A 15,400-nucleotide genomic window follows, 5' to 3' on the forward strand; every position below is an offset into this window, starting at 1 on the left:
ACCCTATACCTTACCAGTCCTTATAAGGACCATTGTGGAACTAGTAGGTTGTGAATGATTAGCAGACTGTACCTCGGTCCCTATACTCATAAAGGACTACTGCAGCAGAAGGGCAGCAGTCAGCAGTAGTGCACCTCAACCCTATATATTGTTGACCTATACCAGTCCTTAAGGAATAGCAGACTGTATCTCACTCAAACCTATGTACTGTAGTACCCTATACCTTACCAGTCCTTATAAGGACCTTTGTGGAACTAGTAGGTTGTGAATGATAAGCAGACTGTACCTCAGTCCCTATACTGATAAAGGACTACTGCAGTATAGGGTAGCAGTCAGCAGTAGTGCACCTCAACCCTATATATTGTGGACCTATACCAGTCCTTAAGGAATAGCAGACTGTACCTCACTCAAACCTATGTACTGTAGTACCCTATACCTTATCAGTCCTTATAAGGACCTTTGTGGGACTAGTAGGTTGTGAATGATTAGCAGACTGTACCTCAGTCCCTACACTGATAAAGGACTACTGCAGCAGAAGGGTAGCAGTCAGCAGTAGTGCACCTCAACCCTATATATTGTGGACCTATACCAGTCCTTAAGGAATAGCAGACTGTACCTCACTCAAACCTATGTACTGTAGTACCCTATACCTTATCAGTCCTTATAAGGACCTTTGTGGGACTAGTAGGTTGTGAATGATTAGCAGACTGTACCTCAGTCCCTATACTCATAAAGGACTGCTGCAGCAGAAGGGCAGCAGTCAGCAGTCAGCAGTAGTGCACCTCAACCCTATATATTGTGGACCTATACCAGTCCTTAAGGAATAGCAGACTGTATCTCACTCAACCCTATGTACTGTAGTACCCTATACCTTACCAGTCCGTATAAGGACCTCTGTGGAACTAGTAGGTTGTGAATGATTAGCAGACTTTACCTCAGTCCCTATACTGATAAAGGACTACTGCAGCAGAAGGGCAGCAGTCAGCAGTAGTGCATCTCAACCCTATATATTGTGGACCTATACCAGTCCTTAAGGAATAGCAGACTGTACCTCACTAAACCCTATGTACTGTAGTACCCTATACCTTACCAGTCCTTATAAGGACCTTTGTGGGACTGGTAGGTTGTGAATGATTAGCAAACTGTACCTCGGTCCCTATACTGATAAAGGACTACTGCAGCAGAAGGGCAGCAGTCAGCAGTAGTGCACCTCAACCCTATATATTGTGGACCTATACCAGTCCTTAAGGAATAGCAGACTGTACCTCACTCAACCCTATGTACTGTAGTACCATATATCTTACCAGTCCTTATAAGGACCTTCGTGGAACTAGTAGGTTGTGAATGATTAGCAGACTGTACCTCAGTCCCTATACTGATAAAAGACTACTGCAGCAGAAGGGCAGCAGTCAGCAGTAGTGCATCTCAACCCCATATATTGTGGACCTATACCAGTCCTTAAGGAATAGCAGACTGTACCTCACTCAACCCTATGTACTGTAGTACCCTATACCTTACCAGTCCTTATAAGGACCTTTGTGGAACTAGTAGGTTGTGAATGATTAGCAGACTGCACCTCAGTCCCTATACTGATAAAGGACTACTGCAGCAGAAGGGCAGCAGTCAGCAGTAGTGCACCTCGACCCTATATATTGTGGACCTATACCAGTCCTTTAAGAATAGCAGACTGTACCTCACTCAACCCTATTTACTGTAGTACCCTATACCTTACCAGTCCTTATAGGGACCTTTGTGGAACTAGTAGGTTGTGAATGATTAGCAGACTGCACCTCAGTCCCTGAACTGATAAAGGACTACTGCAGCAGAAGGGCAGCAGTCAGCAGTAGTGCACCTCAACCCTATATATTGTGGACCTATACCAGTCCTTAAGGAATAGCAGACTGTACCTCACTCAACCCTATGTACTGTAGTACCCTATACCTTACCAGTCCTTATAAGGACCTTTGTGGAACTAGTAGGTTGTGAAAGATTAGCAGACTGTACCTCCGTCCCTATACTGATAAAGGACTACTGCAGCAGAAGGGCAGCAGTCAGCAGTAGTGCACATCAACCCTATATATTGTGGACCTATACCAGTCCTTAAGGAATAGCAGACTGCACCTCACTCAAACCTATGTACTGTAGTACCCTATACCTTACCAGTCCTTATAAGGACCTTTGTGGAACTAGTAGGTTGTGAATGATAAGCAGACTGTACCTCAGTCCCTATACTGATAAAGGACTACTGCAGTATAGGGTAGCAGTCAGCAGTAGTGCACCTCAACCCTATATATTGTGGACCTATACCAGTCCTTAAGGAATAGCAGACTGTACCTCACTCAAACCTATGTACTGTAGTACCCTATACCTTATCAGTCCTTATAAGGACCTTTGTAGGTCTAGTAGGTTGTGAATGATTAGCAGACTGTACCTCAGTCCCTACACTGATAAAGGACTACTGCAGCAGAAGGGTAGCAGTCAGCAGTAGTGCACCTCAACCCTATATATTGTGGACCTATACCAGTCCTTAAGGAATAGCAGACTGTACCTCACTCAAACCTATGTACTGTAGTACCCTATACCTTATCAGTCCTTATAAGGACCTTTGTGGGACTAGTAGGTTGTGAATGATTAGCAGACTGTACCTCAGTCCCTATACTCATAAAGGACTGCTGCAGCAGAAGGGCAGCAGTCAGCAGTCAGCAGTAGTGCACCTCAACCCTATATATTGTGGACCTATACCAGTCCTTAAGGAATAGCAGACTGTATCTCACTCAACCCTATGTACTGTAGTACCCTATACCTTACCAGTCCGTATAAGGACCTCTGTGGAACTAGTAGGTTGTGAATGATTAGCAGACTTTACCTCAGTCCCTATACTGATAAAGGACTACTGCAGCAGAAGGGCAGCAGTCAGCAGTAGTGCATCTCAACCCTATATATTGTGGACCTATACCAGTCCTTAAGGAATAGCAGACTGTACCTCACTAAACCCTATGTACTGTAGTACCCTATACCTTACCAGTCCTTATAAGGACCTTTGTGGGACTGGTAGGTTGTGAATGATTAGCAAACTGTACCTCGGTCCCTATACTGATAAAGGACTACTGCAGCAGAAGGGCAGCAGTCAGCAGTAGTGCACCTCAACCCTATATATTGTGGACCTATACCAGTCCTTAAGGAATAGCAGACTGTACCTCACTCAACCCTATGTACTGTAGTACCATATATCTTACCAGTCCTTATAAGGACCTTCGTGGAACTAGTAGGTTGTGAATGATTAGCAGACTGTACCTCAGTCCCTATACTGATAAAAGACTACTGCAGCAGAAGGGCAGCAGTCAGCAGTAGTGCATCTCAACCCCATATATTGTGGACCTATACCAGTCCTTAAGGAATAGCAGACTGTACCTCACTCAACCCTATGTACTGTAGTACCCTATACCTTACCAGTCCTTATAAGGACCTTTGTGGAACTAGTAGGTTGTGAATGATTAGCAGACTGCACCTCAGTCCCTATACTGATAAAGGACTACTGCAGCAGAAGGGCAGCAGTCAGCAGTAGTGCACCTCGACCCTATATATTGTGGACCTATACCAGTCCTTTAAGAATAGCAGACTGTACCTTACTCAACTCTATGTACTGTAGTACCCTATACCTTACCAATCCTTATAAGGACCTTTGTGGAACTAGTAGGTTGTGAATGATTAGCAGACTGTACCTCAGTCCCTATACTGATAAATGACGCTGCAGTATAGGGCAGCAGTCAGCAGTAGTGCACCTCAACCCTATATATTGTGGACCTATACCAGTCCTTAAGGAATAGCAGACTGTACCTCACTCAACCCTATGTACTGTAGTACCCTATACCTTACCAGTCCTTATAAGGACCTTTGTGGAACTAGTAGGTTGTGAATGATTAGCAGACTGCACCTCAGTCCCTGAACTGATAAAGGACTACTGCAGCAGAAGGGCAGCAGTCAGCAGTAGTGCACCTCAACCCTATATATTGTGGACCTATACCAGTCCTTAAGGAATAGCAGACTGTGTACAAAAGGGGCTCCTGCGCTCTATGACAAAAAAATGGAAGATAGCAAAAGGAATGTTCTAACAGGAGCAGCAAACACTCTATGAGTGAACTCTCAATATTAAAGACAAAGAACAGGGGGGGAGGGGTGTGTTGCGCTTCCTAAATACCAACCAAACAATTACAATAAATATAAATCACATAGTATAAAAAAACCTGTAGATAGTTCTTAAAGTGTTCAGTGAGCAGTGCTTAGAACTTAAAAGGTGTATTAGATTGAACAACTAATGTATAGTGTTCATATGTATTATTCCTGTGTCTTAAAATAAGCAGAAACAGTGCTTAAGACCATAAAGTGCATGAATTAAAGTTAAGTAGACATCTGTGATATCAATGCAGCAAAGTAATAGAAAGGGTATATGTGATAATCTAAGTGATCAAAAACATATAAACACATAAAATCGGTGATCTAAAATGTGTAGAAAAAGCAAAGGGATGTCTCAATTACATTCCTTAATAAAAAAAGTAAAATAGCAGCAAAAACGTGAATTTCAATAAAGTGTCCCATACACATTTCAATCATGCAATTTTCCGATGTGATTTCACAACCGCAAAAAAAGTGCAATGTGCCAGGGCAACTCTCCTCCAACGGTGTTCCGTGCCAGTGCTGGTTATATTAAACAATTACCTTGCAGCTGCAAGGTATGCAGCAGAACAGCAAATATTGCAGGGAAGACTCAGGGGGGTCAGCGGGGCTGTGGATGGGAGCTTCTAACGATGCCGTTCACCCTTGTAGTTGTGGCCAGTGTAGCAATGCTCAAAACAACAAGTAAAGGAGAGCCTCCATGGTGTAGTATTTCAGTCAAATATTTTATTAAAATAGCTAAAATTACTCACATAGAAGAACGAGTAAACGAGCACACAGCTTTACAGATCTGAACGATTTCCTTAGGTACAGACGTCACTTCCGGTCTCCTACGCGTTACGTCTCGTATGGACTTCAACTGGGATAATTGTGAAAGGAACGGAAGTGCTTTTGAGTGTACTGGGCGGACGTACGTTCGCCCACAATTAGCATAACTAAACGTACAATCAAGGAAGATGGGGAACGCACGTCCGCCCACTATTTGTATAACTGGACGTACGATCAAGAAAGACGGGGAACAGTCGGAACGCCCACTATTACCATAGTTAGGGCGTGTATTAAAGGAGCGAGCCAATTGGATTACGTGGGTGTATCCAACTTTATGTTTAACACTACAGTCCGCTCGAAGTGATTCATTAGAGCGGATCCATGTAGTGTAGATAAGAAGAAAACGAACGGCCAGACATAGATTACTTAAAAAAACGGACGAATTACATGGAGCCCATAATTAAAACGTGCTTTGGGAGGAACAATATATGTGCAAACACAATGTCCCTCCACATCCAATATTGGAAAACGGAACAAGTGCTCTATATTCACATATATAAATATATCGACAGCCATTTTCTCGAAGCCCTCGGATAACAATGAGGAACGGCCATTGTTTTGGTGGCAAGCCATCTTAATACTAGCACGGGGGGCGGCCATTAGTTTGATTATATAGAAAAAACTAAAGAAACAAAACAATGTTTCTTACTTTTTAAGATGCCAGAAAGCATCACACCTGGCAGTAGTAAGTTTCGTACTTTTTAAGATGCCAGAAAACATCACAAATGGCAGTAGCAAGTCGTTAGTATCCGACAATCATTTCTAGACACCCAAATATGTGCATATATACATTTAGAGATGGGGCAATTATGTATATATATATATGTACATATGTAGAAAAATGTACACATATAAACAGATACAATAAAGCGACGAAGACCAGAAAAAATATAAAACCAATAGAATCAGTTAAAAAACCAGACTTTTAAAAAAGGCACAGTCCTATATTAAAAAATATATCTCTAGATAAAAGGATCGCGGAAATGACGTGTGTATTGACAACATAATCGGCTAGAAGTATCTATACACTAAGTCAATAACGTTCCTGGACCTGACAATTATACAAGAAGATGGCAAACTGCAGACCAAAACGCACTTCAAAAGCGTTGACAAAAACAGCTATCTCCCGGTCACAAGTTGCCACCATCATAACTGGCTTTTTAACATTCCCAAAGGCCAGTTTATGAGACTGAGGAGAAACTGCAGTAAAGAAGATGTATTCTTGGAGCAGGCTAGCTCTATGGGTCAGAGATTCTGCGATAAAGGCTATGACAAGAACGTAATCCTGGAAAAAATAACAGAAGTTAAGAATATGGATCGCCGGAACCTCCTCAAAGAGAAAGAAAAGAGTATTGAACTGGATAAAAGTAAAAACAAGAAATCGAAAGAAGGAAGAATAATTCTTGACTATAACAGCCAATATAAAAGCATAGAAAAAATAATAAAAAGACATTGGCACATTCTATTGAATGACAAGGACGTACATAAAGTTTTACCTTCAAGACCACATTTCACATATAGACGTGCCCCAACCCTAAGGGATATGTTGGTAAAAAATATACCAGACCCCCCCGCGAATAACTACACGTTTTTTACGGGTAAGGGGTTTTACCCATTTAAGAGGTGCTATGCATGCACAAGGGCAAGTAAACCTACAAAAGTCTTCGAATTTTCGTCCACAAGTACTGGTAACGCATACAAAATTAGAGACTTTATATGCTGTAATACAGAAGGCGCTGTATATGCTCTTGAATGTAGCTGCGGCCTACAATATGTTGGCCGCACAAAGAGACCTTTAAGGATTAGGCTCAAGGAGCATATACAGAACATTCAAAAGGGTTATGATAAGCATAGTGTTTCCAAGCACTTTGCTATTCACCACAAAAAAGACCCCAAAGATTTAAAATTCTGGGCCATCACCCCCTATGTCAAACATTGGAGGGGTGGACATAAAGTAAGGACTTTGAGCCAAATAGAGTCGAAGTGGATATTTACCCTCGATACATTTGCCCCTAGAGGATTGAATATTGAGTTCGACTTGAACTGTTTTATCAGTAACTTCTAGTGCCTTTTATTCCACCTCCCGTTCTGTCCACTGAATTTTAATTAATTTTTTTAATCTTTATTTTTATTTTTTTAATTCACGTAACTTTGTTTTATATTAAATTTAATTTCTATAGATATTGACTTAGTGTATAGATACTTCTAGCCGATTATGTTGTCAATACACACGTCATTTCCGCGATCCTTTTATCTAGAGATATATTTTTTAATATAGGACTGTGCCTTTTTTAAAAGTCTGTTTTTTTAACTGATTCTATTGGTTTTATATTTTTTCTGGTCTTCGTCGCTTTATTGTATCTGTTTATATGTGTACATTTTTCTACATATGTACATATATATATATATACATAATTGCCCCATCTCTAAATGTATATATGCACATATTTGGGTGTCTAGAAATGATTGTCGGATACTAACGACTTGCTACTGCCATTTGTGATGTTTTCTGGCATCTTAAAAAGTACGAAACTTACTACTGCCAGGTGTGATGCTTTCTGGCATCTTAAAAAGTAAGAAACATTGTTTTGTTTCTTTAGTTTTTTCTATATAATCAAACTAATGGCCGCCCCCCGTGCTAGTATTAAGATGGCTTGCCACCAAAACAATGGCCGTTCCTCATTGTTATCCGAGGGCTTCGAGAAAATGGCTGTCGATATATTTATATATGTGAATATAGAGCACTTGTTCCGTTTTCCAATATTGGATGTGGAGGGACATTGTGTTTGCACATATATCGTTCCTCCCAAAGCACGTTTTAATTATGGGCTCCATGTAATTCGTCCGTTTTTTTAAGTAATCTATGTCTGGCCGTTCGTTTTCTTCTTATCTACACTACATGGATCCGCTCTAATGAATCACTTCGAGCGGACTGTAGTGTTAAACATAAAGTTGGATACACCCACGTAATCCAATTGGCTTGCTCCTTTAATACACGCCCTAACTATGGTAATAGTGGGCGTTCCGACTGTTCCCCGTCTTTCTTGATCGTACGTCCAGTTATACAAATAGTGGGCGGACGTGCGTTCCCCATCTTCCTTGATCGTACGTTTAGTTATGCTAATTGTGGGTGGACGTACGTCCGCCCAGTACACTCAAAAGCACTTCCGTTCCTTTCACAATTATCCCAGTTGAAGTCCATACGAGACGTAACGCGTAGGAGACCGGAAGTGACATCTGTACCTAAGGAAATTGTTCAGATCTGTAAAGCTGTGTGCTCGTTTACTCATTCTTCTATGTGAGTAATTTTAGCTATTTTGATAAAATATTTGACTGAAATACTACACCATGGAGGCTCTCCTTTACTTGTTGTTTTGAGCATTGCTACACTGGCCACAACTACAAGGGTGAACGGCATCGTTAGAAGCTCCCATCCACAGCCCCGCTGACCCCCCTGAGTCTTCCCTGCAATATTTGCTGTTCTGCTGCATACCTTGCAGCTGCAAGGTAATTGTTTAATATAACCAGCACTGGCACGGAACACCGTTGGAGGAGAGTTGCCCTGGCACATTGCACTTTTTTTGCGGTTGTGAAATCACATCGGAAAATTGCATGATTGAACTGTGTATGGGACACTTTATTGAAATTCACGTTTTTGCTGCTATTTTACTTTTTTTATTAAGGAATGTAATTGAGACATCCCTTTGCTTTTTCTACACATTTTAGATCACCGATTTTATGTGTTTATATGTTTTTGATCACTTAGATTATCACATATACCCTTTCTATTACTTTGCTGCATTGATATCACAGATGTCTACTTAACTTTAATTCATGCACTTTATGGTCTTAAGCACTGTTTCTGCTTATTTTAAGACACAGGAATAATACATATGAACACTATACATTAGTTGTTCAATCTAATACACCTTTTAAGTTCTAAGCACTGCTCACTGAACACTTTAATAGCAGACTGTACCTCACTCAACCCTATGTACTGTAGTACACTATACCTTATCAGTCCTTATAAGGACCTCTGTGGAACTAGTAGGTTGTGAATGATTAGCAGACTGCATCTCAGTCCCTATACTGATAAAAGACTACTGCAGCAGAAGGGCAGCAGTCAGCAATAGTGCACCTCAACCCTTATATATTGTGGACCTATACCAGTCCTTAAGGAATAGCAGACTGTACCTCACTCAACCCTATGTACTGTAGTACACTATACCTTACTAGTCCTTATAAGGACCTTTGTGGAACTAGTAGGTTGTGAATGATTAGCAGACTGTACCTCAGTCCCTATACTGATAAAGGACTACTGCAGCAGAAGGGCAGCAGTCAGCAGTAGTGCACCGCAACCCTATATATTGTGGATCTTCTGGTGCTTTATATGTTAAAAAGATAAAGAAAATACTGTCATCACTGACAAACCATTTTTTCGGAAGCAAATGAAACATGCCAGACCATTCTGTTTTTAAAGATGTGGAAACAAAAATACTCCATCTGCATTTTAGTTTCTCCTGTTATTGCACTGAACAAGACTGTGAGGTGCTGTTAAAACTTTGCTCGGCTTAATCAAGATAGCCAATATAAGGCATCAAGAAATGTTACAATTTGAGAGAAAAGAATTGCAAAATGATTTTTCTTTAGAATAGAACATTGGCAAACAGGCAATGCGCTTGAAAATGTCAATACTCACCTTCCACGATGATGAATTTTAGGGTTCTTGTCTCATTAGGACTGCTGTTGGCAGTGCTGCTCTCTGCAGATGCTGCCACCATTTGATGACTTGGTCATCTTTCCAGATGGAAGGATGGCTGGCGGGAACTCATTCAGAGTGGTTGTTTGCATGCTAAATGTCTATTTTTGTTTCAAAAACAGCTGAGTTTGCAAGTTTGTGTTTTGGTCTATTTTGAAAACTATGCTTTTGTTTTTTTAGTAATTGCCAGATGGAAAGGAAAAAAATGACATTATACTTCTATGTGGGAAGATTATTTGCAGTGTGACACGCAGTAGCTGCCAATGTTTTTCCTTTGGCTTCTGCGCTTGGAGGAATTGCAAAACTGAAACAACTCTCACGGAACCCATGGAAAAATTCTGGTGCTTTATATGTTAAAAAGATAAAGAAAATACTGTCATCACTGACAAACCATTCTTTCGGAAGCAAAAGAAACTGTCCAGACCATTCTGTTTTTAAAGAGGTGGAAACAAAAATACTCCATCTGCGTTTTAGTTTCTCCTGTTACTGCGCTGAACAAGACTGTGAGGTGCTGTTAAAACTTTGCTCGGCTTACCAAAAGGACATCCAAAAGAATCAAGATAGCCAATATAAGGCATCAAGAAATGTTACAATTTGAGAGAAAAGTATTGCAAAATGATTTTTCTTTAGAATAGGACATTGGCAAACAGGCATATTAATTATTACTACTTGATTTCTACAATTAGTTTACATTGGAGGTTGACAAACATGTTCATAATTGGTTGAAGGAATAGTGATTAAAATGTTGCTGAAATCTGTGCTTTGTCAAGGTAGGACTATACATTCAGGGATCATGTCTGAAGAATGCAAAGGGAGAAATGTGCTCGAAAGTGTTCATACTCACCTTCCACGATGATGAATTTTAGGGTTCTTGTCTCATTAGGACTGCTGTTGGCAGTGCTGCTCTCTGCAGATGCTGCCACCATTTGATGACTTGGTCATCTTTCCAGATGGGAAGATGGCTGGCGGGAGCTCATTCAGAGTGGTTGTTTGAATGCTAAATGTCTATTTTTGTTTCAAAAACAGCTGAGTTTGTAAGTTTGTGTTTTGGTCTATTTTGAAAACTGTCCTTTTTTTTTTTTTTTTGTAATTGCTATATGGAAAGGAAAAAAATGACATTATACTTCTATGTGGGAAGATTATTTGCAGTGTGACACGTAGTAGCTGCCAATGTTTTTCCTTTGGCTTCTGCGCTTGGAGGAATTGCAAAACTGAAACAACGCTCACGGAACCCAAGGAAAAATGATGGTGCTTTATATGTTAAAAAGATAAAGAAAATACTGTCATCACTGACAAACCATTCTTTCGGAAGCAAAAGAAACATGCCAGACCATTCTGTTTTTAAAGAGGTGGAAACAAAAATACTCCATCTGCGTTTTAGTTTCTCCTGTTACTGCGCTGAACAAGACTGTGAGGTGCTATTAAAACTTTGCTCGGCTTACCAAAAGGACATCCAAAAGAATCAAGATAGTCAATATAAGGCATCAAGAAATGTTACAATTTGAGAGAAAAGAATTGCAAAATTATTTTTCTTTAGAATAGGACATTGGTAAACAGGCATATTAATTATTACTACTTGATTTCTACAAGTAGTTTATATTGGATTTTGACAAACATGTTCACAATTTGTTGAAGGAATAGTGATTAAAATGTTGCTGAAATCTTTGCTTTGTCAAAGTATGACTATACTTTCAGGGATCATTTCTGTAGAATGCAAAGGGAGAAATGCGCTTGAAAGTGTCCATACTCGGCGCATGCACGGCAGCTCCGAAGATGGCTGCATAGACCCGGAGCTCCGTCCCGCCCTGGCAGATCGGGACTGATAACGGCGCCCAGAGGACCAACGTTCGCTCCACAACATGTCCGCAGAGTAGCGGATACATTAGGGATCTCCCCAATGTACTCCGGGGCTGTCAGGAGAAACCTCGAGCCGACTTTCGAGGCGACCCGTTCTCCTCAGACAGAGACGAAAATGGCGGCTGGGCCTCCCCGCTCGGACGCGGCCTACTCGACCGGGGCACAGCTGGCAGTCTCTCCCTCTCCCTCTCCCTCTCCTGCCCTGCCCTGCAACGACAGTCAGGTACCGATCGTTCTGAAATGGCTTCCCCAGCCTCCACAGTGTCCCTTCTGGAGCAATCATTCCCAGACATGGATTTCCCGCCCTTGGGAGCTAACCTCCCTCAGCCCCAACTTCTAACACAGCCTGGGGATTTGGGCCTACTGCAGCCAATCACTGTGACTGACTCTTTGCTAAATTTGCAGACCTCCTGGATAGGGGTTTACAGAATACGGCTACCAAAATCACAAATGACATTAAAGCAGACCTCCAGAACATTGGATCTCGCATTGAAACTATTGAATCCAACCTGGATGCGACGATTTCCAGAACATATCAAAACTCTGCTTGCTTACAAGTTTTACAAGAGCAACTGGATACTGCCAATGCCAAAATAGATGACCTTGAAAATAGAAATAGGAGGTGCAACTTTAGAGTCAGGGGACTCCCTGAATCCTACAAGGACGTTCCTGAGACAATACAGGCCTTCATTAAAGAACTGCTCCCTGACATCCCCCAACACCATCTAGAGCTTGATAGGGCTCACAGGGCCCTCAGGCCCCCCAGGGATGATGGCCTGCCTCGAGATATTGTAGTAAAGCCTCACCACTATACAGTGAAAGAAGCAGTCATGAAGAAATCCAGATCCCTGTCCAAGATCGTCTTTCAGGGACACCAATTACAAGTCTTTGCTGATATATCTCCCTCCACCATTCAAAAGAGACGCACCTTGAAACCGCTACTTCAAATTTTAATGAATAAGGACATTAAATATTGGTGGCTCTTTCCATTTCAACTGAAGATGTTATTCAATGGCAAACCCTACACCTTTAGTTCACTTCCAGAAGGGGAACAGCTTTTCCTACGACTCGGCCTCATCTCTCATGACCCAATCGCAATGCAACAGGAGCCCTCTCCTCACTCGGCTAAAAGGCAACTTCCCTCCAGTCCATCCAGTCCACTGAACTCGATGTGGAAACCTGCAAGATACAAGAAATCGAAGGACAACGTTCCTCCCTGACTCACTATGAACTGTCTGCAGTACAAGTTTTGGGACTTTGGGGGGGGTACTAGTCCCCTCTCGGGGGCCTTGAGCGGGGAAATCACCTAGAATATAGCTCACCATATAGGTGGGAGCGGCCCTCAAGGTCTCCCTCTGTGATGGGGGGAGCTGGTTACCCCTTTTCTACCAACTTTATGTTGCCACACTCAAGTATTTTTCCTCTCCTGATTTGTTTTTCTTTATTCTCTCCTGGACTTTGGGGAGACTCAAACAATTTCTCACGTTAACGTTGGTCCTGGGGCCTTTTTGACAGTTACATTTTGTTTAAAATTCTTAGATGGTCCTTTCTGCTAGGGTGGTGCTCATGCACCCCATCCTGCCTAGTGAACTCGGTATTGACCCTTCACTGGTCAGGATTACTCTCTGTCTTTATCCCCTTTGGGATTGAGATTAGGGAGCATTTTGTATTTCTTTTGCAGGTGGTATTTTATTCCGTCCGCATCGGGGGTCATGTTTGTCCCCCTTCTTCTCTTCTCTGTACCTCTCTATCCCCTTGTCTTGCTCATCCTCTATTCTTTCTTTCCCCTAGAAGTCGTCTGGAGAATGAGTGCACGGTCTTCTTACATGCAAGCTGAAGTCACATACCGGTCTGATATTGTCCTGGTCTATGAGTCTACTAAGGGTAAGTGCCTTTGTTTATCGGGGTATTTTCACTCCTCTGCTCGATGGCGGTAACTGACCCAGACAAAACTCCCCTTAAGCTAATCACTCATAATGCCCAAGGCCTAAACTCCCCAGCCAAACGTCGGAAAATATTTCAACATTTTCACTCCCAAAAAGTTGATGTAGCACTTCTGCAAGAAACCCATTTCCCTAAACGCTTCCATCCTTCCTTTATCCACTCCAAATTCTCTTATTTCTCACTGGCTAATGCGGATGATAAAACAAAGGGGGTGGGTATTTTTATTTCCAACAGATGTACATTCTCTCTCAAGTCAGAACTTAAAGATCCAGAAGGTAGATTTCTCCTATTGATTGGAGCGCTAGATGGTCATCTCTACTCATTCATTTCATATTACGCCCCCAACAGAGGTCAATATGCCTTCTTTAAGAATCTACTGGACACCGTGTCACCTTTATTGAAGGGGACTGTAGTTTTTGGGGGTGACTCGAATACGGCCTTTGACGCGGGTATGGACAAGGCACGCCCTCCGGGTAAACGCCTTGTTCGACCCACTAAACAAAGTCTGCGCATAGCCAAACTAATCTCTCAACATGGGCTGATTGATATCTGGAGGGAAATGAATCCATCCCTAAGGGATTTTACCCATTTCTCCAGTACCCACCAATCTTTCTCGAGAATAGATCACATATGGGTTACTTCCCATACCATTCCATTAACAAACAGAGCTTTCATTAAAGACGTAGTCTGGTCGGACCACTCTATGGTGGTGGTAGCCTTCCGGCGCCCTGGAGTGGTTCGACCCGGTAGGAGATGGCGCCTCAATGAATCTATTTTGAGCGACCCAGGCAGAAAGGCGGAGATTGATATCAAAATTAAAACTTATTTTCAAGTCAACGACACCCCAGAGGTTGGACCCTCGTGCCTTTGGGCTGCTCATAAGGCGGTTCTCAGAGGACACCTTATCCAAATTGCTTCTCAAATTAACAAAGCACAAAAATCTGATATTGTCAGACTGGAGCAGGAATTCACGGCCCTATCTAAAAGGCACAAGGCTCGCCCCTCTGAGGTTCCCATCTCGGACCTGGATGCAGCTCGTGCTTCATTAAACTTGGCACTCACTACTAGAGCTGAAAAATGGTTCCGCTGGAATCAATCCCGATTTTACTGCCAGGGAGATCGGATAGGCACATTTTTAGCACGTAGACTTTCTCCAAAAATCAAACACACTGCTCTCCCTAAAATCAAAATAAATGGTAGTACCCTCTCCCAAAACCCGCAACGAATAATGGAACAATTTCATTCCTTCTTCCAATCCCTCTATAGTAATAAAGACTGCCCGACGCAAGCGCAGGTCGATCAGTTCCTCGACACGGTACAAAACCCAATTTTGAAATCTTCCCATCGCCAGATCTTAGATGCCCCTATCTCACAGGAAGAAGTCTGTGCAGTGATCAAAAAATTAAAGCCCCACTCTGCTCCTGGCCCGGACGATTTCTCTATACCTTACTACAAATCCTTCTCCACCACTCTAGCCCCATACCTTGCTCGTTTTTTCAATGAGCTTCGGAGAGGGGGGCCCTTAGAAGCTTCTTCTAATATGGCATATGTAACGGTTATCCCTAAACCAGACAAGGACCCTAGTGCAGTTTCCAACTATAGACCAATTTCTCTCATCAACAATGATCTAAAGATTCTGACTAAAATCCTTGCAGACCGCCTGGCCTCTTTCATTAGTCTGTATATCCATAAGGATCAGGTTGGCTTTATACCAGGCCGAGAAGGCTCTGATCAGACGCGTAGAGCCATTGACCTGATTTCTATCCTAAACTCCAACTGGGACAAAGGAGCTCCTAGACAAGGCTGTTTGCTTTCCTTGGACCTGCAAAAGGCATTTGA

At 42.1% G+C, this 15,400-nt stretch overlaps 1 non-coding gene and 2 pseudogenes across 1 annotated transcript; all 3 read left to right on the forward strand.

Moving 5' to 3' along the window:
• The first annotated feature begins 9,636 nt into the window (after positions 1-9,636).
• LOC143985277 (small nucleolar RNA U3) lies at positions 9,637-9,843 on the forward strand (annotated as a pseudogene).
• A 689-nt stretch (positions 9,844-10,532) lies between these two features.
• On the forward strand, positions 10,533-10,747 carry LOC143985260 (small nucleolar RNA U3). The gene has a single exon (XR_013275541.1). It is a non-coding gene; the product is annotated as a small nucleolar RNA U3 (small nucleolar RNA).
• A 692-nt stretch (positions 10,748-11,439) lies between these two features.
• Positions 11,440-11,554, forward strand: LOC143985292 (small nucleolar RNA U3; annotated as a pseudogene).
• Positions 11,555-15,400: the final 3,846 nt, after the last annotated feature.

This window comes from Lithobates pipiens, unplaced genomic scaffold (genome assembly GCF_037356315.1).
Source record: "Lithobates pipiens isolate NorthernLeopardFrog02 unplaced genomic scaffold, aLitPip1_a1.2 Scaffold_16, whole genome shotgun sequence".
In the NCBI taxonomy this organism is placed as follows: domain Eukaryota; kingdom Metazoa; phylum Chordata; class Amphibia; order Anura; family Ranidae; genus Lithobates; species Lithobates pipiens.